The sequence below is a fragment of the Oryx dammah genome, unplaced genomic scaffold (genome assembly GCF_014754425.2).
Source record: "Oryx dammah isolate SB20612 unplaced genomic scaffold, SCBI_Odam_1.1 HiC_scaffold_23, whole genome shotgun sequence".
NCBI lineage: Eukaryota > Metazoa > Chordata > Mammalia > Artiodactyla > Bovidae > Oryx > Oryx dammah.
The window spans coordinates 108,288,335-108,306,221 of NW_024070207.1; positions in this window are offsets into that span (position 1 = coordinate 108,288,335).

Here is a 17,887-nt window from a genome sequence, read left to right on the forward strand (position 1 = left end):
TGCTCTAGACTCTCTGGAGGGACTGTTGATATATCTAGATAAGGCCAAATTCTCCATTAATGAACCCCATCCCTTTTCCTCTGAGTCAAGCACTTTGCCCCAGACTCAATTTCTCTCCTGAATTAATAATCTTCCCATCTACTGGATCATTTCCACCTGCATAAAACATCTCTCATGTTTGGCATCAGCTACAACCACAATTCCATGAATTGCTTCTTGTGACATTTTCTCCACCCCCCCACCCCCCGCTACTTTGGTTGCACCATGTGGCATACAGGAGGTTAGTTCCCCCACCAGGGATCAAACCTGCTGTGGAAGTGTGGAGTCTTAACCACTGAACCCCCATGGAAATCCCTGATGACTTTCACCTTGGTTATTTTATCTTTTATGATTTATAGTAATGAATTTGTACATTGTTATACTAATTCTATTTCATATATTTTGCAAATATTATACAAAATATAATAATATAATATATAATAATTCTACACTGATACTGAACTTTCTGCTGTCATTTGCCACACAAATAAGGAAATTTAGGATAGTCAAATTTGTATGATATCCTTTTAAAATTTATTCTTTCCTGCTAAGGAGGCCATTTCTAGCTCAAGATCCTAAGCATTGTCTTTCTCTTTTAAAACTTAAATAGTTTGCTTTATTTTTCTTTATGTTAAACTCTTTACTACTACTACTACTACTACTAAGTCACTTCAGTCATGTCCGACTCTGTGTGACCCCATAGACGGCAGCCCACCAGGCTCCACCGTCCATGGGCTTTTCCAGGCGAGAGTACTGGAGGGGGTTGCCATTGCCTTCTCCTGTTAAACTCTTTAATGCAGCTCAAATTTTATTTTCATCAGTTATGTAAGTCACAGCTCTGCCTTTGTTGTTTTTTTTTTTTCTTTTCTGCAAATGTATATCAAATTGACTCACCTTTGAAGCAAACTTCTATTTTTTTCCCCTCCGGGTTTCAAATTACATCACTATCACACACTTAACTTTCACATAAATATGTGTCTGGTCTTACCTCTTAGTTCTGTTTCAGTGATCTATTTTCTACATTCTCCTGTTAATATTATGCATTTATTTTTCTAACTGTCAGACTCAGTTATCCTAGTTCCTTGAGATATGATGAGAAGATGAAATATACAAAATGGATTCTTTCCAGAAGTTTTATAATTAACATTTCTATAGTTCAAGGGCTTCCTCTGTGGCTCAGATGGTAAAAGAATCTGCCTGCAATGCAAGAGACCTGGCTTCAATCCCTGGGTTGGGTGATCCCCTGGAGAAGGAAATGGCAATCCACTCCAGTATTCTTGCCTGAAGAATCCCATGAAGAGCCTGGTGGGCTACAGACCGTGGTGTCACAAAGAGTTGGACATGACTGAGTAACTAACACTGCTACTGCTGCTGCTGCTAAGTCACTTCAGTTGTGTCTGACTCTGTGCGACCCCATAGACAGAAGCCCACCAGATTCCCCCATCCCTGGGATTCTCCAGGCAAGAACACTGGAGTGGGTTGCCACTTCCTTCTCCAATGCATGATAGTGAAAAGTGAAAGGAAAGTCGTTCAGTCTTGTCTGACTCTTCGCGAACCCATGGACTGCAGCCTACCAGGCTCCTCTGTCCATGGGATTTTCTAGGCAAGAGTACTGGAGTGGGGTGCCATTGCCTTCTCTGGTAACTAACACTATATTTCACTATAGTTATATAGTTATAGTTCACTATAGTTCAAGTAGCACAAAGAAAGATCATCTGGTGACTCTTAACTAATTAACTGTTTATCCATATACTTTTCAAGAAAGCAGCCATTAGAAATACAACATTTGCTACTCCGAGTGTTCAATCTCCTCGGTGAATGCTCAGAATGACAAGCATAGAGCATCTGTAACTTCATTAGCTCCCTGCTTATTTTCCAATTGTTACCAAGTAGCAAAACCAACAGAAAATCAACTGGTTCCATTTCCTATCCCACAGGGAGAGACAGTTTGAGAAACAGTCACCAGTGGCCGATTGCAGTCAGCATTTTATGGCAACATACTATTTCCAAACTGACTTGAGTGTAAATTACTCAGAAAATTCAAGTAAGGTAGATTTGGGAGAGGATGCCTTATCAATCTAGTGGGCTTTGTTCCACTTTTAGCAAACTAGATATTATTGTAGACATAAATGAGTGATTTCAATATGAAGGTAAAGCAGCATTTTAACATTAGAAATCAATCTCTTGTCATTAAAATGTATGACCATAGTTAATGTTTGTTCATATATTAATTTCTAAAGGTAGAAATGCTCATTAAATCCTTTAAAGTGATAAATCTTTTTTTTCTTTTTCTTTTTTTTTTTTGAGGTGGGCTGCTTCCCAGTAGCTCAGCTAGTAAAGAATCTGCCTGTGATGCAGGAGATTCCACTACTATTCCTGGGTAGGGAAGTTCCCCTGGAGAAAGGATAGACTACTCACTCCAGTATTCTTGGGCTTCCTTGGTTGCTCAGACAGTAAAGAATCTGCTTACATTGCAGGAGACCTGGGTTCAATCCCTAGGTTGGGAAGATCCCCTGGCAGAGGGCATGGCAACCCACTCTAGTATTCTTGCCTGGAGAATCCCATGGACAGAGGATCCTGGCTGGTTACAGTCCATGGGGGTCACAAAGAATCAGACTCAACTGAGTGACTAAGCACAGCATATCCTTTTTTTTTTTTTTTTCAAACAGATACTCCTTTGTTTTTAAAGCTGAGGACTAATCCTGAAGCACATTGCTCACTTTCCTCACAAACATGATCATTCCTTCTTCTTATAACTTCTATCACACTTAAAAAGCTCTGTATTTTTCCTAAGAATATCTCACATATAAAACATTAACTTTTAAATACACTAATAATGCCTCATATGTGTACAGAACTTTAAGATTTACAATGTGCTTTTCAACATTGGGTTGCCCAAAAAGTTCACTTGGGTTTTTCTGTAATATAGTGCGTTTATTTTTATGCATGAGAAGAAGGCTTTTAATCACAGTTGCTAATATTGTGGCTCTTAGGAAGAACTCAGGTTTGGGGGAAAGTTGGGAAGAAGAAGATCTAATGGGTGCATTCCATGATTATAATTTATTGTCTGATTTTTGTGTGTGAATAAATTCCTCACATCCTGCCTAGTTCCCTTTTCCTTGTATCTACCCTTAGAAGGGCCACTGGGAAGCACTGAGTAGAAATGATTATACTTGAGATAATTTATTTAGAAATAGAACTTCCAGATCTACCCTGTTTCTATTGATGTTACCCCTTCTCATTTCCTGCCATCATGGGGCAAAGCGCTGGGAGCCAGCGTGAGGAACTCCACCTGTGGCAAAGGTCATGAGGAAGGAGGCTTTGGCATACACAAAGGCGGGATCAAGCCTCAGGAAACACCTTGTTCCCGAGCATCTACCCCCCAAACCAGAGTCTGCCTACTTTACTGCTTTATGCTCTCACCTACACCTCTGACTTTACGGGGGGCTGTCCCCCACCTCTCTCAGAGAAGGAGTTAACCTACAGCTCCAGGTAATAAAAATTCCTGGGCATGACAAGGGTGTCTCAGGTCAAACCTCTCTGCTGGCAGACTAGCTTGTGTGACAGGATTATCCACACTCTTGCTACTACTTACATGATTGTTTACAACCTCTCAACCATAAACAGCACAGAGAGTTTGGAGTATTTTGAAAGTCTTAGTTAGCATTGGGTTTTTCTAAAGATAAAATCATGTTGGTGAAGGGTTTTTCATTTATTGGGCCAATATTTGCTGCTAAATCCCCTGCCCGTATACATGTTAATGAATATATAACTAGCATATAAAAGAAATAAGTATTAACCTTTATGATCAAACATGTTAACCTTAGGCTAAGTAAATTACTTTCTTAATTGTAACCCACTACACCCTCACCCTATAGGAATGCAACTTTATCTGGTACCTTCAGAGGGTGGTGCCTGGTTTAAGAAAAATCACCCCTGGAAAATAAGTTTTTTGGTTGACTGACCGTTATCAGAAAGAAAGGATCATAAAATGTTAGCAGGCCCCCTGGCCAGAAGATGATGTAAAACCCCTAAGACCTTTTTGTATACATTTATATGAAGCACCTGATTTTGATAAACGTCAGGACTGCTGACCCCGTGTGACTTTAAAATTTCCATTTGTCTCTATGTGTAAAAAAAGAAATATAAGCAAACCTGAAAATAAAGAAAACGGATCAGTTTCTGGAAAGACTGATTCCCCCATGTCGTTCTTTCTTGTTCTCCGTTTTTCTGGCTGAATTCCCATCTGGAGCGTGGGTGCTCACCAAGCCTGCTAATTTTGCCCTGGCTTTTAAGATCCATGCGAGAGGGAGCCCAAAGAGGGGCACCCTCCACTATTCAAGTGGGCACCGGTGGCCTACATAGGTGGTGCAAGCTTCTTGTCTAGAAGCTTTATTGGTATCCCACATAAACCAAGTTATTCAGCCTCTTTTTCTCCACTAGTATTTTCCTACTACACTATTTCTTTCTAATCTCCCTCCATATCTTTAATTAAGCAATTAATTCCTAGGACGCTGACTCCATCCCCACTTCGAATTACCCTCGATCCACCGGGGCTGGACCCCGGCAGCAATGTATCCCTCATTTCTCCTGATCTTTGAGTTTTCTTTTTAGCCTAGTTGTAAAACCTCTATTTTGGCATCAACTGAGTCTTCAACATAATGAATAGAAATCCAAAAACAAATGAAATGGAGATTTTTGTGTTAATCTATTTGAAAAGGAAAAACCTAAAATTTTTATTATTATAGTACCAAGCATAAATTTAATATCACATTTATTATTTTAGTAATTCTGACATTAAAATACTAGGTGTAAAGGCATGGTGTTAGTTGGATATTTTCCCTAGGCTTCTTACTTATCTACCTCTCTGTGGTTTTCCTCATAGTTCTTAAATTCTCTCTTACCTTACTTTTGAATAGAACACACTTTCTTATTTAAATAAACACTTGATAATTATCTTTAGTTATATCACTATCTGCATGGTAATATGAAGGGAAAAAGATATAAAATTAGGTAATGGTTAATTATCAAATATTAGTACAGTGGTTTATCAAGAAATAGTAGAAGTTTCATGAGTAGATGTTTTATGAGGAAGAAAAAAGAAAGGAATGCATAAGGTCTATAAACCTCATAAACTGTGAGAAAGGTCAAAAACCATATATACATCATTTCATATATGTTAAGATGTCTGTTTTTCAAAAAATTAAAATCTAACATGTGTTGCTGAGGATGTGGAGAAACTGGAACTCTTGGCCATTGCTAATGGAAATATAACATGGTGCAGCCACTAGGGAAAACAGTATGGAAGTTGCTCAAAAAGTGAAACATGGAATTACCATATGATCCAGGAACTTGCACTTTTAGGTATACCCAAAAGAATTGAAATCAGGAACTCCAACAGATATTTATACACCAATGTTCATAGCATTATACACAATAACCAGAAGGTGAAAACCACCCAAATGATGTCTGTCAACATGTGAAAGGATAAATAAAAATGTAGTGTGTGTATATACATATATGTATGTGTGCATGTGAGTATATGCATATATGTATATAGACACACATATATATGCAATATGATATTATTCAGCCTAAAAGGGATAAAATTTTGATGTATGCTGCAAAATGGATGAAAATTAAAAACATTATGCTAGTGAAATATGCTAGACACAAAAGAGCAAATCTTGTATGATTCTACTTATGTGAGGTATCTAGGATAGGCAAACTCATAGAGACAGAAGATGGTTGCCAGGGGCTGCTAGGAAGAGGGAGTGAGAATTGTTGTTTAATGGGTATGAAGTTTCTGTCTGGAGCATAAGTTTGCAGATAAGCATAATCCCCCATACCTAGCACTTGTGAGAGTAAATGTTAGGCACAGAGAGAAGCCCTCTGACCACAGAGTTACACATTCAGAGCAGCTTCCTCTCTCTACCTATTACCCCAATAAAAATCCTATAGAAAAATGGCCAAGGAGCATCTTTGTGATTAGAATCTGGGACCCCTCCTGCTGCACCTCCATTGTGTCCCAGCCCTAGTCATAGATCCTAGACTCCAGAAATCAGGTCTGTTAAGGCAAATAGATGGGGAAACAGTGGAAACAGTGGCTGACTTTATTTTAGGGGGCTCCAAAATCACTGCAGATGGTGACTGCAGCCATGAAATAGAAAGACACTTACTCCTTGGAAGAAAAGGTATGACCAACCTAGACAGCATATCAAAAAGCAGAGACATTACTTTGCCAACAAAGGTCCGTCTAGTCAAGGCTATGGTTTTTCCAGTAGTCATGTATGGATGTGAGAGAGTTGGACTATAAAGAAAGCTGAGCACTGGAGAATTGATGCTTTTGAACTGTGGTGTTGGAGAAGACTCTTGAGAGTTCCTTGGACTGCAAGGAGATCCAACCAGTCCATCCTAAAGGAGATCAGTCCTGAATATTCACTGGAAGGATTGATGTTGAAGCTGAAACCCCAATACTTTGGCCACCTGACGTGAAGAGCTGACTCATTTGAAAAGACCCTGATGCTGGGAAAGTTTGAAGGTAGGAGGAGAAAGGGACGACAGAGGATGAGATGGTTGCATGGCGATCACCAACTCAATGGACGTGAGTTTGGGTGGCCTGTGAGAGTTGGTGATGGATAGGGAGGCCTGGTGTGCTGCGGTTCATGGGGTCTCAAAGAGTCGGACACGACTGAGTGACTGAACTGAACTGAACAGAACTGAAAGATGGAGACCATTTGATAAACTGGATACTAGGATATCTTACTGACAGGTAGCCTCCACTGTACATAGAAGAAGCTAGTTCTTAGATCAAGTAAATGTCAGGGAAAATGTTTTTTAAATGATTTTTTTATGCTGGGCCTGACTTCCACCAATTCATTTTCCCTTCCACCACAATATTTCCAGTTGCAGAGGTGTGGTTGTTTTTGTAAAGCATCTTGTCTGAAAAGACACCACCTACTTTTTGCCCAGGGATGTTTGTGATAATAACTAGTCCAGCGTATTTGTCTCATTCTTTGCAGTTCTTTATAGGCTATCATCAAACTAACTGGTATGCCTGACAAGGTTTTAATAACCTAAAATACATTCCACAGACTCTGCAATTTTTTTTTTGTATTTACAAGAAAAGGTACAGAGAGTTCTTAGCTAATCTTCTTGAAGTCTTAAAGCAAGGATTTTAATTTACTGAGAATGAGAGGAAAAAACCTTTTATGCAGATACCTAAACACTGCAAACCTACTTGATATAAATATTAACCTTTAAAAGGAGAGAGAAAATATTCTATACCTGAGAAAGTCCAAACTGTATGATTGTTAATACATAATTCAATGAAGCATAAAACCAATTTGGGAACAAAATGGGTGAGGATATAAATTCCTTAATGGACAAAGTGGAAATGCTTAAGAAATAGATAACAGCTTACTGGATGTTCATCTATCCTCTATTCCAAGGAGCAGTCCATAGCCTGGTGTCATATAATATGGCAGAAATTTAATAGCTCATTTTAAAATACTTCATTCTCCTGATTGTAATATAATATTTTAGCATTATTGCATTTTCCCTCCTTAAATTAACATTTTAATTTTTAAGGATAGCACACATATGCATGTAGATTATTTATGATCTGTCTATTCCATTAAGATAAAAAAAATCCTTTAATAAGAATGTAAACTGCAGGGGGAAAGGACATTTTAAAAAAAACTAAAAATAACAAAAAGAAATTCTCATTAAAAAAAATGATGCCACAAAAATAATTACTGCTTTAATGCCCTCATCATCTTATTGAGTAGCTGCTATTGTATATATTCTATTGGAAACCTTGAAATTATCATTTATCTTTCCCCAATTTTAATGTTAATCTTTGCTCTGGAATCGTTTCCCTTCCTGAAGCTGTATGAGTTTTGCTTTTCATTTTAGAATGAGGGAGTATAAGTGTATACTATTTATCCTGCCTTATTTGAATATCCCAAAGGAATTTAAATTATACATTAGCATCTTAGCAAGTGTTGCAAATGAGGACCCTCTCTTAAAAGGACCTATATTTCTCATCTAATGTACATTTTTAATTACTACTAACTTGCTTCCTTAAAAGATAAAACTTCTTCCATGATCGTGCTGTTTACTGAAGCAGTACAACCCATTCTTTATTTGTCAAGTCCACGTTAGCTCAATAAGTTGAAGGATACTAAAATTTGTGATTTCGGTATCCTGATATTAACTTATTTCATACATATATGTGATGCTTATTTTCTTTAACATAAAGGAGCTAAATCATCTCAATAACCAAAATAATTTTAGAGCTATTAAATTGATTTAATTTAAAAAGGTTAAAAGTTTTTACTTGTTCATAATTTTTAATATAGATACCTTGGTTTTACTACAGCTTTACAGACTATATATACATACAACTACACATCATAATTATATGATATAATATTACATGCTATGATGCTTTCTATATATTTATGATAATTTTAAAAAACAGAAATGAGATTTGAGAGGAAAGTTTTAAGTAACAGGCTACATAGTTCATGGAATTTCCAAGATGTCCTTGGAATTCAGTACAGATATTCTTTAACACTACTATTGCCTTTAACAGTATAAATGAGGGTAATGAACTTGAAATGCAGTGCAGACTAATGGGGTTTGGTCTGCCTTCCTAAAAAACTGTGGTATACTGCACACCGGAAAAGGTGATGGCACCCTACTCTAGTACTCTTGCCTAGAAAATCTCATGGATGGAGGAGCCTGGTGGGCTACAGTCCATGGGGTCACAAAGAGTCGGACACGACTGAGCAACTTCACTTTCACTTTTCACTTTCATGCATTGGAGATGGAAATGGCAACCCACTCCAGTGTTCTTGCCTGGAGAATCCCAGGGATGGGGGAGCCTGGTGGGCTGCTGTCTATGGGGTCACCCAGAGTCAGACACAACTGAAGCGACTTAGTAGCAGCAGCTGCAGCAGCAGCATACTGCACACAGTTGATGAAGAATTGATGCTTTTGAACTGTGGTGTTGGAGAAGACTCTTGAGAGTCCCTTGGACTGCTAGGAGATCCAACCAATCCATCCTAAAGGAAATCAGTCCTGAACAGTCAATGGAAGGACTGATGATGAAGCTCCAATATTTTGGCCACCTGATGCAAAGAACTGACTCATCAGAAAAGACCATGATGCTGGGAAAAATTGAAGGCAGAAGGAGAAGGAGATGACAGAAATGAGATGGTTGGATGGCATCACCCACTCAATGGACATGAGTTTGAGCAAGCTCTGGGAGTTGGTGATGGACAGGGCAGCCTGGCATGGTGCAGTCTATGGGGTCATGAAGAGTGAGACATGACTGAGTGGCTGGGCTGAATTGACAGTTACTGCCACATGCTAGCATTTGTGAATGGAAGAGAAGGGCATTCATGTGTACTTAGGATGATGCCTGAGTCTCCTTGGAAGGAAAGTTAAGATTTAATCATTCTTCAGTTCAGTTCAGTTCAGTTCAGTTCAGTTGCTCAGTCGTGTCTGACTCTTTGCAACCCCATGAATCGCAGCATGCCAGGCCTCCCTGTCCATCACCAAGTCCTGGAGTTTACTCAAATTCATGTCCATCGAGTCGGTGATGCCATCCAGCCATCTCATCCTCTGTCGACCCCTTTTCCTCCTGCCCCCAATCCCTTTCAGCATCAGAGTCTTTTCCAATGAGTCAACTCTTCACACGAGGTGGCCAAAGTACTAGAGTTTCAGCTTTAGCATCAGTCCTTCCAATGAACACCCAGGACTGATCTCCTATAGAATGCATTGGTTGAATCTCCTTGCAGTCCAAGGGACTCTCAAGAGTCTTCTCCAACACCACAGTTCAAAAGCATCAATTCTTTGGCACTCAGCTTTCTTCACAGTCCCACTCTCACATCCATAAATGACCACTGGAAAAACCATAGCCTTGACTAGATGGACCTTTGTTGGCAAAGTAATGTTTATGCTTTTGACTATGCTATCTAGATTGGTCATAACTTTTCTTCCAAGGAGTAAGCATCTTTTAATTTCATGGCTGCAGTCACCATCTGCAGTGATTTTGGAGCCAAAAAAAATAGTCTGACACTGTTTCCACTGTTTCCCATCTATTTCCCATGAAGTGATGGAACCAGATGCCATGATATTCATTTTCTGAATGTTGAGCTTTAAGCCAACTTTTTCACCCTCCTCTTTTACTTTCATCAAGAGGCTTTTTAGTTCCTCTTCACTTTCTGCCATAAGGGTGGTGTCATCTGAATATCTGAGGTTATTGATATTTCTCCTGGCAATCTTGATTCCAGCTTGTGCTTCTTCCAGCCCAGCATTTCTCATGATATACTCTGCATATAAGTTAAATAAGCAGGGTGACAATATACAGCCTTGACGTACTTCTTTCCTGATTTGGAACATAGTCTGCTGTTCCATATCCAGTTCTAACTGTTGCTTCTTAACCTGTATACAGATTTCTCAGGAGGCAGGTAAGGTGGTCTTGTATTCCTATCTGTTTAAGAATTTTCCACAGTTTGTTGTGATCCACACAGTCAAAGCCTTTGGCATAGTCAATAAAGCAGAAATAGAGATGTTTTTCTGGAACTCTCTTTCTTTTTCCATGATCCAGTGGATGTTGGCAATTTGATCTCTTGTTCCTCTGCCTTTTCTAAAACCAGCTTGAATGTCAGGGAGTTCACGGTTCACGTATTGCTGAAGCCTGGCTTGGAGAATTTTGAGCATTACTTTACTAGCATGTGAGATGAGTGCAATTGTGCGGTAGTTTGAGCATTCTTTGGCATTGCTTTTCTTTGGGATTGAAATGAAAACTGACCTTTTCCAGTCCCGTGGCCACTGCTGAGTTTTCCAAATTTGCTGGCATATTGAGTGCAGCACTTTCACAGCATCATCTTTCAGGATTTGAAATAGCTCAACCAGAATTCCATCACCTCCACTAGCTTTGTTCATAGTGATGCTTTCTAAGGCCCACTTGACTTCATATTCCAGAATGTCTGGCTCTAGGTGAGTGATCACACCATTGTGATTATAGTCTACTTATTTCTGTGCATATCTAAAGGATATGTAGGCTTATTGATCACCTTTTTGGAGACAATACAATGAGAGAGGAAAAAGGCATACAGAACGAACCTAAGGCGAGGAGAGAGATTACAGAGAAAAATTAACATGCCGCTTAGATCATGCTCCTTTCCAGCCTCTTGAGCTCTTGCCTGAGTCCTTGCATAAGTCCTAGTAATCAAAAGAACAAATGAAAAGCTAAAGTTGAATTAACACACAGAGCAGATGTGTCATTGTAGCAGTTTTTTATTCTCCTGAAGAAATGGAGTGATGTCTTCCGAAGGGTGGTATTGGCATGTTTGTGGTTTTGCCAATGACAGGAGATAATAGTCTCATCTCAGACATAATCACTGTCAGTATCAGGCATTAGCCAACTTGATGGAATCATTAGCCAACTTGATGGAATCATTAGCAGGCACCAACCACTGAAACACTGCTTTTGGCAGGCATAAACAACAGTAGTGACTTCTAGGGGAAATGACAGTGTTGTTTCTATTAGCCTCAACCGAAAGAGGAAACCTCAGGATAGAAAATTAAAGCGCCATCGGACACGACTGAGTGACTGAACTAAACTTAACTGAACTGAGTCAGATAATCACTGCTGCCACCTTTTAGCTGAAGAGACACATGAGTCATTCCCTAGGTACTTCAGGACCCATTTTGAAACACTTATCAATATTAGGATTTCCAGAAATGAATGGGCATAGAGGCTGATAAACACTGATTCATACCTGTTATTTTGAGCATTTTTTTTCTTTTTGTGGCTTTGTAATCTCAAAAATACAATTTACACATATAAATGCTTTAAATACACCCAATACATGCATTTTTGAAAAGTTTGCTAAAATCTGTTATATACTGAATATGTTATTTTCATTCTTTCAAAAGTACAGTGCATATTTTTTCAATTTATTTGTTTTCCAGGCATATAAACTCATTTTAATAAGAAAAAATCCTTAATTTTTTCATTCTCTTTCATTTCATTTATCATATGACTTCATAAATATTTCTTGCTTACACACTATGTTTCAGATACATACCACATCTACCAATGATGTTTCAATCTTTTTGTATAAACATACTTAAATAGTTTCAAACTTGTAGAAACACTGAAAGAACAAATAATGTCTATATTCCCCAACCTACGAGAGAGTGGGCGGTAACCTGGTGCACTAATTCTTCCAAAGGTTTATTTTCTATTCCTACATAAGTGATATAGGGAAATGTCCTTGTTTGAAGCATTTAAGTCAGAAAAATAATGTTATTAAATGGCTACTATTTAATTTGAAGTTCCATCCATATTATAATTGTCCCAGTGATGTTCTTTATGACAAAATGATCCAATTTAGAATCAGATATTACATTAGCAAGCAGATCCAACCAGTCCATTCTGAAGGAGATCAGCCCTGGGATTTCTTTGGAGGGAATGATGCTGAAGCTGAAACTCCAGTACTTTGGCCACCTCATGCGAAGAGTTGACTCATTGGAAAAGACCCTGATACTGGGAGGGATTGGGGGCAGGAGGAGAAGGGGACAACAGAGGATGAGATGGCTGGATGGCATCACGGACTCAATGGACGTGAGTCTGAGTGAACTCCGGGAGTTGGTGATGGACAGGAGGCCTGGCATGCTGCGATTCATGGGGTTGCAAAGAGTCGGACACGACTGAGCAACTGAACTAAGTAATTACATTAGCTTATTATATTTCCAGAGTTCCCATCACTCTGAAAAAGTTCTTTCATCTTTGACTTTCATGACCTTGATAGAATTTTATAGAGTTACTTTATAGAATTTTCAATTTGGGTTTGTCTGACATTTCCTTACAATTATATTCAAATTATCAAGTGTTATTCTTAATGCTTCCTATTGAACAGTATTGCTTTGGCTTATTTTGGAGAAGGAAATGGCAACCCACTCCAGTGTTCTTGCCTTGAGAATCCCAGGGACGGGGGAGCCTGGTGGGCTGCCGTCTATGGGGTCGCACAGAATCAGACACGACTGAAGCAACTTAGCAGCAGCAGCAGCTTTGGCTCATTACTGATGATGCTCACTTTGTTCTCTTGAGTATAAAATGTCAGCTTCCGGGCTCTGTAAAGTTATGCTTTCCTCTCTTTCGTTCATAAGTATCTCACAGAGAAGCTAACTTTGAAAATATGTAAACAGCTTGTTTGGCTCAAACTTTTTACTTATTCACTTATATCAGTATGCAGTCAGGTTTCCTGTTTTATTAAATGGACAGTAATCCGCTATGATTAGTATTTACCCCAGTCTCAGACTTGGTCAGTAGGTGCCTTTTTGACATGTCCCCATCTTTCTCTAAGTACTTCCTTTTTTCCTGACATAAGAGGATATTCAGGTACATACTGTATTTTTTCTACTCCAGCCCTAGAATCATACATCTTTGAAAGCTTTGGTTTCTTCTCCTGGAGATTGGTATATAGAAGCAAAGACATGGGTGCCAATAGCTCCATGCTAATATGTGGGTTGCTGCTCCAAGGCATATATCATATACATATACATTCCAAGGTGTGTGTGTGTGTGTGTGTGTTTTCTCCCTTTCCATATTTAAAAATTCTTTCTGAATCAGTTTGCTGTACACCACAAACTAACACAATGTTTTAAATCAACTATACTCCAATAAAAATTTTTCATGGATTAGCCTAACAAATCTTCTACACATTCATCTTAGTCTCAGAGGCTGCTTAATGGTGAACCTCGCCTGAAACGCAGTGACACAAGGTGCGGTGCTCCTTCTGTTTTGTGACTCTAACATCCTGGTGTCCTCTGCTTCCAGCCTTATAGACAAGGAGAAGCACTGTGGCTGATCTACCATGGTGGTTTATGACTGGAAGTCATGACTACTTGTTCCTGGAAGTTGTGTGTTTAACTTTTTTCCATATCCCAGTGGCCAAAACTCCATAATAGGACCCCATTACCACCAAAAGGAAGGTTGAAAATGTACTTTTCCTTTGTGCCACAGAAAAAGAAATAGAATTAGGGATATTTTCTACCACAAAGAATATCTGGGAAAATATAACTAGCCAACATTTTTCTTAATGATACAATAGTGGAAGTATTTATTAACACTTTCATGTAGAACATTTTTTAAAAAAGATATAGATACCCACAAAAACTGCTTTAACCTAAAACTTTAAGTGGGGCCTAGGTAGAGTGGGGCTTCCCTGTTGGCTCAGATGATAAAGAATTTGTCTGCAATGCAGGAGACCTGTGTTCAATCCCCTGGAGAAGGGAATGGTGACCCATTCCAGTATTCTTGCCTGAAGAATCTCATGGACAGGGGAGCCTGGTGGGCTACAGTCCATGTGGTCGCAAAGAGTTGGAGATGTCTGAGCAACTAACACTTTCATTAAGTGTTATAACACTGGTAAAATGAAGTAAGAATTTGCAGTTTAGAAATGAAAGAGTACCATTTATCAGTTGTAGCACAAGACCCTCATACAACACCTCAAAAATCACAGCATATATTTTTTGAATTAAATAAGAGAATATAATTGACTAGATACATGATTAAAATCAACAAGTCATGTGTGACCAACAGCTCAAAAATATGATTTTAAAAGGTACTACTGCATTCCCAAATGTAAGTTACCGAGTCTATCCAAACTCTATCAAAAGATGGCTCAATTTGCGGAGGTTTTTTGTTTGTTTGTTTGTTTGTTTTTCAAAAACAAAAAAGACCAGTAAATGGCCCTCCTTTGTGCTTTCCAGGAGAAATAAGCCTCTAAGAGAATATGATTTTAAGGGATCATGATACCATATACATTCCATTCTTTGTTTCATTAGATACCAATAGGGGCTCTCTCAGCATGAAATCAGACATTATATAGAAAAAAGCCCAAGTGCTTTTAGCAATGTAAGCAGTACAGAAAGCAAGCCAGTGAGAAATGAGAAATATATGTGCAATATCAGAGCCTAATCAGTAAAGAGAAAGGCCGGGCCTTCTGCCGCTTTTGTGTGTATATGTCAATTGCTCAATAGTGTCTGACTGTTTGCAACCCCTTGGACTGCAGCCGGCCTGGCACCTCTGTCCATGGAGTTCTATAGCCAGGAATATTAGAATGCGTAGCCATTCCCCTGTCCAGGTGATCTTCCTGACCCAGAGATTGAACTTGGGTTTCCCACATTGTAGGCAGATTCTTTATCACCTGGGTCACCATTTGTGTTCAATTTTTTTTTTTGGTAATTTTTTTTTCCTAAACTTTTCATTTTGTATTGGCATGTAGCTGATTAATAATCTTGCAATTGTTTCAGGTGAACAGTAGAGGGACTCAGCCATATGTATACATGTATCTATTCTCCTCCAAACTCTCCTCCTATCCAGGCTGCCTCATAGCATTGAGCTGAGTTCCATGTGCTATACAGTAGGTCCTTGTTGGTTATCCATTTAAAATATAGCAATGTGTACATGCCCATTGTTGAAGAAGATAATTTAAGGCAGTTATTTGGCTAACATTTTAGGAATGATTCTCCTATGATGATGCAAAAGATAAAATGGCTCATTTTTAAGTTGATTGTTTTGATAGTGTAGAGTCCCAGGAATAGTTATAACTTACTGCAGAAATCATCAGGGAGTCAGTAATTTTTTTAAAAAAAATTCTTTGATTTTTTTTCCTCTGCTCTGCCATGTTAGCACCCTCGATTTCCTGTTCTTAGATACTTAATATGGAATTATTTGAATCATTTAACTTCAACCTTCTCTCCTTGAGTCTTCAATTGAAGTTATTTTACTCATAGAAAACCTATCCATTATAAAAAAGAGATTATATTTTAAATGAGAACTGTAATGTAGAGAGGGAGAAATGGATGGGTTATATTAGGAAAGGAAGACTGATTGAGGTTTAAATTAAAAATGAAATATAAATGACATAAAAGTTGTGCATTTTCTAGATCTTATACTTAATATTTGAAGAGCGCTTTTAGTATTCTGGCTACTTTTGTAATTGCTGAAAATGATATGTCCATTTAAGGCTTAATAGGGCAGGCAGCCTTTTCAAATGTTATTTTTCTGAAACTCAGTTAACATACATTTTATCCCTCTTCGATTGCTTTAGATGACTATGCTTCCAGGGTATTTATTTTGGGGTTGTAAGAGAAAACATTTGCCACCCCCAAATGTGTTGCTGCCATGGGAATTATTTCAAGCTGAAAACAATCAAAGACTCAGAAAGGATCTTTGACCTTTGCTCTAACAGTTTAAAGAATGTAGATAGAAGACCTGTTCCAGGAAGGGAGTTATTGGCATGGATAGCTATGGTATAGTAGGTATATGCAATGTAATATAATGTAATACAGTGTAAGCAGGTGTGTAGACAGAAAAGTACCTGGACAAGTCTGTTAGGGACTTTCCTGGTAGTCCAGTGGCTAAGACTCCATCTTCCCAATGCAGGGGGCCATGACCCCTGGGCAGGGAACTGTATCTCACTTGGTGCAACTAAGAATTCACATGTCACAACTAACACCTGCTGCAATCAAATTTTAAAATATAATTTCTTTGAAAAATCTGTTAAAATTCCTCTCTGTGTCCCATTGTCTCTGATGGGGCCAGCAAACATTTGCCTTTTGGTCCCCAGTCAAATTGCCTTCCTCTCCTTTCAAGTTTCAAATCACTATCTGCTTTGCCACTCATATCTTCTTTTGTCTCTAGCTGAAGATGGTAAGGTGAAGGCTTCTGCCATCTTGGTAAGTTACTCAGGTTACCTTGGTCTCTCCCATGTATGTGCATGCGTGCTCAGTCCCTCAGTCATGTCCAACTCTTTGCAACCCTATGGACTCTAGCCCACCAGGCTCCTCTGTCCATGGGATTTCCCAGGCAAGAATACTGGAGTGGGTTGCCATTTCCTTCTCCAGGGGATCTTCCTAACCAGGGACTGAACCCACATCTCTTGCATCTCCTGCATTGGCAGGTGGATTCTTTATCATTGATCCACCTGGGAAGCTCCCTCCTATGTATACATATTAGTAAACTTTTGTGTGATTTTTCTCCAGTCAATTTAATTCTTAGGCCAGTCAAAACAACCTAGAAGACTAGAGGAAAACTTTTTCCCTGACACTGTAAATCTAACTACTAGGACTTAGAAAGATTTTGAGGATTGTTCATAAAAGATGGAACCAACCAAAGAAATTGAGATGGAGTGGACAGATGGGTTCAAGAAAAATTTAATACTGCTTTAATATTGAGGTCATAGAAGTGTCCGTTAGGTTTTGTCAACTTGACCTTTAAAAGGGCAATTTTGAGAGTGATTCTATAACCAAGAATGGAATTATAGGCACACCTCATTTTATTGCAGTTCTCGTTATTGCTCTTTTTGTGCTTTTTTTTTTTTAACAGATTAAAACTTTGTGGCAGCCCCGCACTGAGCAATTTTATCAGCACCCTTTTTCTGGCATTGTTTTCTTACTTCGTGTTTCTGTGTCATATTTTGGTAATTCTCACAATGTTTCAAACTTTCCACCAGCATAAAGATTATGACTTGATGAAGGCTCAGATGGTGGTTAGCATTTTTTAGGAGTAAACTATTTTTAATAAAGTATATACATGTGGTTTTAGACATACCATTGCACACTTATAGACTGCAGTATAGTGTGAACATTGTTTTATATGTACTGGGAAACCAAACAAATGTGTAACGTCTTTTATAGTGATATTGGCTTTATTGTGATGGTCTTGAACCAAACTCACAATATCTCCAAGGTGTACCTGTAATGGCACTAAATTGCAGACTGTCAGGTAGTAATCTAATGAAGAAATCCCTTTGAGTTC